General features: G+C 44.8%; 1 protein-coding gene across 1 annotated transcript in view; it reads left to right on the forward strand.

The window, feature by feature from the left end:
- GALNT14 (UDP-N-acetyl-alpha-D-galactosamine:polypeptide N-acetylgalactosaminyltransferase 14 (GalNAc-T14)) overlaps positions 1–10,909 on the forward strand; it is a 413,330-nt gene that overhangs the window by 304,253 nt on the left and 98,168 nt on the right. The gene's annotated exons all lie outside the window — the stretch shown is intronic.

A 10,909-nucleotide genomic window follows, 5' to 3' on the forward strand; every position in this document is an offset into this window, starting at 1 on the left:
CTTTGCATAGTCAATGAAACACAGATAGACATTCCTCTGTTATTCTCTGCTTTCAGCTAAGATCCATCTAACATCAGCTACAATATCCCTAGTACCACAACCCCTTCTGTCCAGCCTGGACTTCTGGTAGTTTTCTGTTGATGTGCTGTTCCAGTCATTTTTGGATTATCTTCAGTAAAATCTTGCTTGCATGTGAAATCAGTGAGATTGTTTATTATTTTATTAAAAATAATAAAAAGCGATATATGATAGGTTTTTATGGTTATCACAAGAGTCCAGAATGAAGGTTGTGTAGTGGAATGTGCTTGAGACAGGGTAGGGGTGGGGCAAATTGCATACCAATGAAAGAATTTTACTTTTCAAAGAGAAGAGTGAACTGGGTGGGGGAGAGGTGGGCAGGGAGAAAAGTGCAATAATGAATGAATGGAAATCCAAAATCTCTGTACATGCTCACTAAAACTACTAAAATAAAATAAAAAAAAAATCTCTTTGAAGCACAGTTCTACTCTGAGACTCATGTGACCACTCTGAGTTAATATCACCTGACAGGGTTGTTTAGAGCATGACAGAGTGAGGGCCAAGGTGTAAGCGGTGGAGGGCAAAACAGAACAAAGCACATGCGCACACCCCATCTGCCTCCAGGAATCCAGAGATTGTGGCTCTCTTGCAGAGAGATGGGTCTTCTCCAGGAAACTTGCCCCACTCAGTTTTCTTCAAATTCTTTCATTGTTAGGGACATAGAACATAGAGGAAATCAACCCACTAACCTTACATGTTGGGTTTGACCTGTGTGGTTTCTTTGGAACTGCAGGAATAAGAATGAAGAACTATAATTTTCTGTTCAAGAGTACATCTTCACTAGAATTACTAGACAATATTCTGTGATCCACAGTATTTTCAGTGATTATTTTACATAAGTTTAGTAATTCTAGTTACATTGAGCCCCTATGTTCCTTTCAGACTCCCTATGGACTGTAACAGGGAGCCCCTGTTGGAATATTCCTGCATCGGATCAGCCAAACTTTACCCCGTCTTCTTATTACTATCCAGAAACCTCCCCGGGATGGTCACTGCGGCTACTGGCTTCTAGATTTGAGTAGAAACTGGGGACATGTGTACACAATGTACAAGGGTGCAGAATAGACCCTTCTGCTAACATCTGGAAGCTTACTCATCCCCCATGAAACAAACCCACCAAGGAGGCAGCATCGAAGCCTGGTATTAAACACAGAGACCAGGAGAACAGCGTAAGTTGTCTACCTAACCTCCCTGTCCTCAACCTCGTTAGTCGTTGTAGTTTGTTACCATCCTGTCAGCTCTGACCTATGGCAGCCTTGGAACATTGCCAGCTTCCTGATGGTTGGCATGTTTGATTGCTGGCAAGTTTGTGTTAGTCTAGCTCATTTAGAGTTATCATGAGGCCACCAAATCTCCCTCAATGTCCAAAGTAAGCAAGTGGAACTCTTGGACAATATTCTCTGTGATCCACTGTATCTTCAGTGATTAATTTACATAAATAAATCATCAGACCTTTTTTCCTTGCCTGTCTTGGTCTGGAAGCTTTGGTTAAACCTGTAGACCATGTGTCCTGTTGATATTTGGCTTATCAGTGACATAGTTTCCACCATCAGATCAATATACCAACCAACACAGTAGTTTTGGACAGGGGACAGGGATCTCCTGATCGGTGCATTAATAAATCGATACCCACCAAATCCAATATGTGCAATGCTCTCAGTTCAGCACCTGGCAGAGAGGGGTCAGTAAGCAGTAGTTTGATATTGTCATTACTTTAAACCAGGGCACGAAGGCTTAGAGAGACGAAGTCACCAAACTTCTGAGCAACTAACATCCCACCCAAGTGTGGCCAGGCCCAGGCCTGCTGATCCCCACATCCTGTGTGTTCATGTGACCTTTCCCCTTTCCCTAACTGTTCTCAATCTCTCAGAGAAGACAGAACAGCCCCACGGCTCAGACTCAGAGCCATCAACCAATTCTGGAGGGACCAGAGCAGCTTTCCTCCTCAAAGACATTTTAATAGTAATAACTACTCTCCTCTTACTTATCATCACTCCTTCCTGTTTTTCCACATGAAAATAAAGTCCTCAATGTTATCATTTATAGGGAGCTCTGGTGGTATGTGTAACCTCTATATACTTGGATCGGGAAACAATCATCAGAACAAGGCAAGGAAGCATTGCATGGCTCTAAATTGGGAAAGGAGTGTGCCAGGGATACATCCTGTCTCCATACCTTTTCAATCCATGTATGTAACACATCATTCGGTAGGCTGGGCTTTACGAGGAGCATGGCATCAGAATTGGAGGAAGACTCTTCCACAACCTGTGTTTTGCAAATGACACAGCCTTGCTTAATGAAAATGAGCAGGGCCTAAAGCTTGCTGCAGAAGGTCAGGGACATCAATCCTCAATAAGGATTGAAGCCCAACATCAAGAAGACAACGATTCTCACCACTGGGCCAAGCAGCACCATGATAGATAAGAGTGGAGATTGAAATTGTTCACAATTTCCGCTTGTTTGGCTTCACAATCAACACTGTTGGCTCCAGCAGTCAGGAAATCAAAAGATGAATTGCATTGGGAAAATCTGCTGTCAGAGATCTGTCTAGGGTGCTGGAGAGCAATGATGTCAGTCTGGAGACTAAAGTATGTCTGAATCCAGCCATCATCTTTGCAATTACTTGCTGTGCATCAGAGAGCTGGACAGTGATTAAAGATACCAAAAGGATTGCTGCCTTTGAGTTATGGTGCAGAGAAGAGGGTTGAACATTCCAAGGACTGCCAAGAGAACAAGCATGTTTGTCCTGGAGAAGGTGAAACTAAGTCGCTCCTTGGTTTTGAGAATTTTGAAGCTCTATCTCACAAGTTTGGGGCATGTTGCCAGTTGAGATCAGTCCTTGGAAGAAGGATGTCATTCTTGGAAGGATGGAGGGACAGCACAAGAGAGGAAGACCCTGGATTTAGATGGATTGACTCAGTGACTAGGTAAAGGGGTTAGGGGTGTCAGAAACAGTAAGACTAGCTCAGGATAGGGCAGGGTTCTGAGCTATTGTGTACACCATCAATATGAGTTGCAGGTGACTCGAAGGGACATAACAACAACAACTCATTACCTCGTGGCAAAATGCTGTGCTGCAATCCTGAAGGCAGGCTGTCCTAGTCCACCAGCTGCTCCTTAGGGAAGCCTTTTCTTGCATATGGAGAATGCCAGGAACCAGGGCATCAAGAGAGCCTGGGTCTTCGCTGCCCCAGGCAAGTCAGGGTCCCTCCTCCTCACCAGCATCAAGTGTTCATTGTTACCTGAGGATGCTGGTGATGATAAAAATCCTTTCCTGTGTGCCTGTATTTAATGAGTGTGTTGTAATAAAAGTCCTCATGCAATCATTTCATGCCTGTGACACCTGACAGTGATGATCATTCAGTGTATTGCCGACATGCCTAAGCTGCCACGTATTCAGGTGCAGAGGTGAGATGGGGAGGGGCGCGGAGGACAGGGGAGTTGTGATTGGCTGGTGGAGAAAGGGAAGAGGGGAGAAGTCTGCACCCACTGTCCTGAGTTAATATCTGTCTTCGTTATCTTGTGCCGCTCTAACTGAAATAACACGAGTGCGTGACTTGAACTAACAGAAATTTATTTTCTCATAGTTAAGGAGGCTGGAAGTCTGAATTCCGGGCACTGGAAGGCCAGGAGCCTGCTCTGTTTCTGTTCCTTTCTCTCTCCCTCTATCTTTTTATCTCTGTGCTCTGGGGAGAATCCTTGTTTCAGCTTCTATAGTTCCAGTGTTTCTTAGCTCCTTCTGATCTTCACAAGGCATCTCCCTCTCCTCCATCTGTGCTTGCTTCTCTGTGGGTCTCATCTGCTCCTTTCATGTATTAAAGGAGTTGGGCTTAAAGGAGGTAGGTTCATACTGCTGTGGCCTCATTAACACAACAAGGAAAACCTTGTCCCCAAATGGGATTACATCCATGGCTATAGGACCTAGGAGCCCAGCACCTATTTTGGAGAATGAAAAATCAGCATCCTAGAGCCCTGCACTGGGAGCATAGATAGTGGCACTGAATACCCAAGAGGCTGGCAGTCACAAAGCCCTTTGAGTGACACTTAGACTTGCAGGGTTGGGGGCAGTCATCAAAGATCTTATTTGAGCTTTGTTTCCCCAAGGAAAAAACAATGTGTTAAAAATTAGGCCTGAGGAGTGTGTGTTATTCCTGCTCCCACAGCCCAGCGGTGCTCTGCCTTCCCTTTCCCCATTCCAGAGTTGTCTGCCGGCCCCACCCCCTCGCCCTTCTCTGCTGCCTACTTCTCCTTTCTCACAAGTAAACCCCCTGAATCTTTAATAAATTATAAACATGCTTTCTCTTCCATCTGCTGGCGCCAGATCACAGCAGTGGCAGCCTTTTTCTTTTCTCTCGTGCCCCTAATAGAGCTGGTTGTTTGATAAATCTTTCAGATCTCTTCAACAGAAAGCCCACCGTCTGGGCAGACACTCCTCAAGGCGGCAGGCTTGAAAGATGTCCCTAGGCGTGATTGTTGCTGATCTCCGGATGTTCCTCCCTAAACGTGGCTGTGGGCCCTGAGCTGGGGCGGCAAGCGGTTTATGTACAGCGGGTCCGAGCCAGTGGCTCTCCCCAGCACTGTGACTTGGGCAGGAGTGAGCTCCATAGGGATGACCCCACGGCTGAATGGGACAAGCTCAACATAGTTGGCATAGGACCTGAGGTGAACTTGTCACAGCCACATACCTGATGGGTAGGTAACCTTGAGTGGGATTCAGAGCCTCCACTTTGCTCATCTGTAGAATGGGAGTTCTTTCGAGGATGTGGTGGGGGTTAAATGAGCAGAATCGCTGTGAGCTGTGAGCAGGGGCAGAAGCAAGACACCATGAGGTCTGTGAGCTGGGATGCCTGTGCCTGAGAGGGATGAAGCACTGCCCTCCTGGGTCCTGTGGACGGGGGTCTGTGTGATCACTGTCTCATGGAGAAGCTCCACCGTCCTTTCTACCACAGGCACCAGAAAGAGTCAGGGAGGCTCAGAGGCCAGCAGTGCAAGCGTCCTCGCTCCAGCTAATGCTTGTGTGATGCTGAGTTCTGCCAAACTCAGGAGGCTGAACCAGATCAACTCCAAGGTCCCTTCCTTTACTCAACTCAGAATTTGTGATTCCAGTAATCACTTAACATCATAGAGTCCAGTTCAGCTCTTCTATGCCAAACCAAGTCACAGCTATTGCCATCCGGTCGATTCTGATTCATCGTGCACTGTGTGTAGAGTAGCGATGTTTATAGAACACATCAGCAGGCCAGTGCTGCTGGCTGGATGTGAACCTGCTACCTGTAGTCTGGCAGCCAGTTATGAGCCACCCAGAGACTGCTTTCATTTACTCAGCATCTATTAAGCAATTGTTATGCATTATGATGATGATGATGATGATGATGATGATGCATTTTCTCCTGTTTTCACAGTTAAGCCTGGGAGGAAAGTAGCCGCCCACATCTGACAGGTATAATAAGCATTGAGGTCCAGAAAAGATAAAAATAACATGTCCAAAGGCATATAGACTGTCCTTGGCTGATTCGGGATTCAAATCCAGTCAGTCTGGCATCAAAGCCTAGATTCTTTTCACTAACATTGATGACACATTCATTCTCTTGCCTCCCCTCTCTCTTTAAATACCCCCCACCGTCTGGTTAGACAGAGTAGCACTACATACCAATAGAAAAATACTATTCCACTCAAGATCTGATTCTCCCAAAGAGAGCCATCATTTACTGGTTTTATATTAAAATTATTAAATATTTTATATGAACAGTAATAATAGGGCATCCACTTCCTAAACAATATGCCTCGGGAAACTCTATGAACTTTGATAAATGATGATCGTTATAGAAAGGCTTCAGGTCTTTTGTTCATAGTGTTGCTATGAGTCATGCGCTTATTGACAGCAATCAACAACAACAACTATTTGTCAAGGATCTACTATGTCTTACCATAAAAGTAATTTTTAAATTTTTTTATTAGTTTGCTCACAAAGTTTATATACATGTGTTTCGCACTATTCTTCATTCATATTGTGTTTCATACAATCATTCTCATGCATTATGTTTTATAAACTCAATCACCTTTGGACTTTGACCATTATTATCCAGTCTTTTCAGGTTAAAAAAAATAATAACCAGGAAAAAAAAAGAAATCAGAATTCAGAGTTTTCTTTAAGGACCATTAAAAAACAATTTTAAAATAAAGTTAAATATTTATTTTTAAAAAGTATTTTTTAATCTAAAAAGAAGAATTATTATTTCCATTTCAAAGATGAGGAAATTTAGATTTAAAAAAGTAAATCTAGATGGTCCTGGTCAGCAACAGTTAGATGTCAGCTGCAAATTGGTATTGGTGACATTCCATTCAAATTAACTGTGCTGACTGAATTCCAGAAGGAGCCCTGCGCAGTGGTGTGACAGCTTCACTGTTGGTCTCCAAATAAAAAAAAAAATTAAAAAATTTAAAAAAGATGAGGCAGTCTCCTCTGATTAAAAACTCAGAAACCAAGTGGAGGGTCACCGTAATGTGACATCGACTTGAAAGATTTTCATTAGTAAAATCAGAAGAGTCCTTGGATGGAACAGAGTTAAGTACTTGGTCACTAATAAAAAGATTGACTGTTCAAGTCCACCCAGTGGTACCTAGGAAGAAAGGCCAGTGATCTATTTCTAAAAAGTCAGAGCCATTGAAAAACCTGTGGAAGAGTTTGGTCAGTGAGTCATCACCAGAAGTAAGATGGATTTGCAGTAACTATTTGTGTTTTGGTTTGGGAATATTATTATTATTATTATTATTATTATCATTATTACCATTATCATTATTATTATATATCTGCTACATCGGTCCTAGGAGCAAAAAGACATCCATATTGAAACGATATTCTATAGAATCTCTTTTATTAAGACATAAGCAGGACAAACACCGAAAGACAACACAAACACAGACAAGACAAATCCTGAATGAGGGGAAACCATTAGAATGGTACCCAAAGCATTTTCCTGAATCATGGCTACTGAAGTGGGCAAGCCACCATGACTGAAAAGACTGCACAATTTCTAATTCAAAAGCTTGCAGAGCTGGTTTCAGGGTTTCCACCTGGCTATGAGGTGGTGTGTGTGGGGGGCGGAATTTGACTCATGAAAATCACACTAAACATGTTCACAGGTGTTCCAAGGGAGTCTCAATGATAAAACTGTCCCTGCAAGGGTCTTCCGGTGACTCTGATCTGCTTTCAGCTGCACTCTCCCTGGGGGCAAAGCCACATGTCAGGTCCACTGGTTCAGAAAGAACACAGATGATGTCTGAAGCCATGTCCAGTGTTGAAATGTAGACCTCTGCTACAGACCTCAGCCTAGTGCTTCAGAGTTGAAGGCCTTGTGCAAAACATAGCTTTGATTGTTGGTGCTGTGAGAACCTTTCACTTTGTCTGTGAGGCCCAACCTCCTGTATTACAGGTGAGCCAATAGTGGCCTGGAGAAGTGGGCATTGTATCTGATCCCAGGTAGCTGGTTTGATGAGTGTCCTCACCAGACCCTGTGAGATCCAGATTTACATCTTCTCCATGAATCCTACTTCAATATCTAGTACCTGGAGAGAATGAAATCCTCCCTCTGCCCTCTCCTCCAGTGCCATGTGTGTGTGTGTCTGTGTGCGTGCACTCCTATTATGTGTGTTTGTGTGCATTCTCTTGTACATATGTATGTACTTCTGAGCATTGTGTGTTGATGCCACACTACAAAGAGAGGCTTGGCTCCCAGCCACACACAATACCCTTCCGGACTTCCAAGTGTCTCTGTTAAGTATCTCATTCCATCTCCCCAGTACCTGCAAACCAAGTCAGGTGGAGACAAGGTGGCCTTGCTCCACTCTCCACTCTAGCGTTTTCCTTCAAAGAAATTGTTAGCCATCCTTCCCTCTCCCCTGACCTCAACCCCACTCTTTCTGGTACTTCTTGCACCTTCTGTATGCCTTCCCACCAACCAAGGGTCTTCCAAACTCCCCATGACCAGCCTTCTGCCCTTCTCCCACTCCCATACTCCCCAACTCAGAGTCAGGCCTGTGTCCAAGGATAGGTAAATCAGAGACAGAAGAGCACCCTTAGACACTTCCAAGGCCAGCGCCTCTTCTCACTGAAGCCTTTTCATTCTGCAGTAAGTATCTGATGGTAACAGAAAAGCCCCTGGGTGGTGTGAACGTACTGGTGGTTTGAGGGTACCCAGAGATGTTTTGGACTAAAAGCCTGGTGATTTGATCTCAAAAAGTCACAGCCTTAAAGATCCTTTGGAGCACAGTTGTACCCTGCATACGTGGGCTCAGCGTGAGACAGAATCATCGAAGTGGTGACCAACAACAGCAATGCTAATAAATCACCCCACACCTAGTGGCTTAAAACAACAGTAACCATTGACTGTCTTTCACACTCTCTATGGGTTGGGAATTTGGAATATGGGCATTTCTGCCTTGATGTCCCCAGTAAAGCTACAGTCAGAAGTCTGCTGAGGCTGTCAATTTTGACCTGAACTTCAAATGGGGAAACCATTTCAGAGGTGACTTATTCATAGGGCTGCAAGTTGGTGGTGCTGGTTGTGGACAGCAGACCCCAGTGTCTCTCCACACAGGCATTTCCATAGGGCTGCCTGGTGCCTTCACAACATAGCGTCCTCACTTCCCTTCAAGTTACCAAGGCAAGTGCAAGCACTGCAGGGATTTCATGAATTCGCTTTGACAGTCACACACTGTCACTTCTAGTCTGCTCATCATACAAGTTCATTCTGATTCACTGTGGGAGGGGACTGCAAAATAGTGTGACAAGAAGTGTGTGAGAGCCAATGAAAGCCATTCCAGAGGCTTTGACACCATTTATAAAACCATACAACATCTTCACCTGAACTGAGAATGTATTTCTTGACTGTACTTTTCCCCTTCTTTGTCTGGCCATCTATTACCCCTGACCTTCTTTCTAAGGACATGGAGATGGGCATCAGTCCATTCTCTAGCGGGATTCATCGTCAGCTGACAAGGTGGTTCTAGTAGATGTGCTGCAGATTTTCACAGATTTATGGGAGCACTATGGATAGGTGTGGGGCACGCTGGGACACCAGAGGAGACATTTGTGCTGCGTCTTGATGGATGAGTAGGGGCTCCTCAGGTGAAGGCAGGAGGAAAGACACTGTCGAATGCTCTGTGCAGAGGTAATAGCATGCGCAATGGCAGAGGCACAGCATCGGTGAGGCTGCAGGTATGAAAGGTCTTGGTGGCAATGCGAGGGCTGATGGCCTCAATACACCTGGAGCTGCTGGAGGGTTTCAAGCTCGAGGGCATCCCAGGAGAGCTTCGTGGTAGACAGGGCATGGCTGTCAGAAGTGGAGACTGGAGGCAGGGAGACTGGCTAAGAGGCCAGCACAGTGGTCCTCTGAGGGAGGATGAATATCTGTGTGGGGGCACAGGGGTGGGATAAGTGGAGTGGACTCAGGACGTGGGTCTGGAAAAATCTATCAGTGGCTTATCTTTCAGGGACAGAATAACAGAGAGGTCTTAAAAGGATACAGCTTTTCTACTGCCTCTTTCCTTGACCTTTTCCTTTCCTGATTCTTAGCTCCCTGTGGATGACCCAAGCCCAGAAAGTACTCATCTGGATCAGAAAAGCCAAAAAAATAGCTCTTCCATTTCCTGGAGCTTTTTCTGACAGGACTATAAACCTTCAGTGTTTATTCTTGCATAAACAGTCAGAGATTTAGAATTATAAGGGGGCCCAAGGATGCATCAGATCCATTGTGCTAGGACTGAGGTTCTTAAGGGTTCTGTTCCACAGCCCTATTTGAAAAGCCATTGAACACTATAGACCACTTTGTTGTTGTTATATGCCATTGAGTCAGAATCGGCCCATAGCTGACTCTCTGGGTTCAGAAAGTCGCGTGGGAGGAGATTGCTCATCTTTCTCCAGCTGATGGATTCGAACCATGTACCTTTGGAATGGCAGCATATCTCCTTATCACTAGGCTACCGCAGCTCCCTACAAATTATTTTGTTTAAAAATGCATATCTGTATACAGCTTTGCAAACAACTTCAGAGGACTGATGCTCCCCTTGAAGCCCATACTTAGGTGCCTGGACCCCAAGTTAAAATCTCCAGGCTTAGGAAGAACTTGGAAAATGAAGAGAACAAATGTGTGACTCCCCAAAGGTCTGTTATTTATTTCCTCCTTTAGTGCCCTCTCCCCATAATTGGACAACCCCTGAAATAGCGAGCAACGGGAGGAAGCATTTATCCTGTGATAGCCCCTGGTGGTACCAGCTTCACTTGGCGGGTTTATTTTCATTATTATAGTAATTTTCAAGCTGCAGGCTACAATTTTCACTTGCAGCGAGGTATTAAATTGAAATTACCCCAGATGTAATTGTTATACAAAATAATCTGGGACCCGTGGAAATGAATGCTTTTTCAAGATGGGGTTTTATCGCTGAGGCCTGGGTTTCTGGTCTCTGTCTCTTTAAACAAGCCAGATTTAGATCTGGGGAGTCGGGGAGTGGGGGACAGTGGTGCTGTGTAGAAGCCAGTGTTGTTTGATGGGCTTGAACTGTGGGCCCAGAGCATGAGGCCTGAGATCTGCTCTTTGCCAGGTAGGACAGATGGACAGTCTGAAAGGACTGAGGAAGGGAGCCAGGAACTGTGAATTGATCTTACCTGGCTACTAAGAGCCATTGAACACCCACAGTGGCAGTCGTCGTGAAATCAAAAGATGTGTTGCTTTGGACAAATCTGCTGACAAGGATTTATTGAAAATGCCGTGGAGCAAGGATGTCAGTTTCTAAGACCACCACAATGCCTTTGGTCCTGGCTATCTATCTATCT

Source organism: Elephantulus edwardii, unplaced genomic scaffold, assembly GCF_000299155.1.
Source record: "Elephantulus edwardii isolate Elephantulus edwardi_28Jun2011 unplaced genomic scaffold, EleEdw1.0 scaffold00309, whole genome shotgun sequence".
In the NCBI taxonomy this organism is placed as follows: Eukaryota; Metazoa; Chordata; class Mammalia; order Macroscelidea; family Macroscelididae; genus Elephantulus; species Elephantulus edwardii.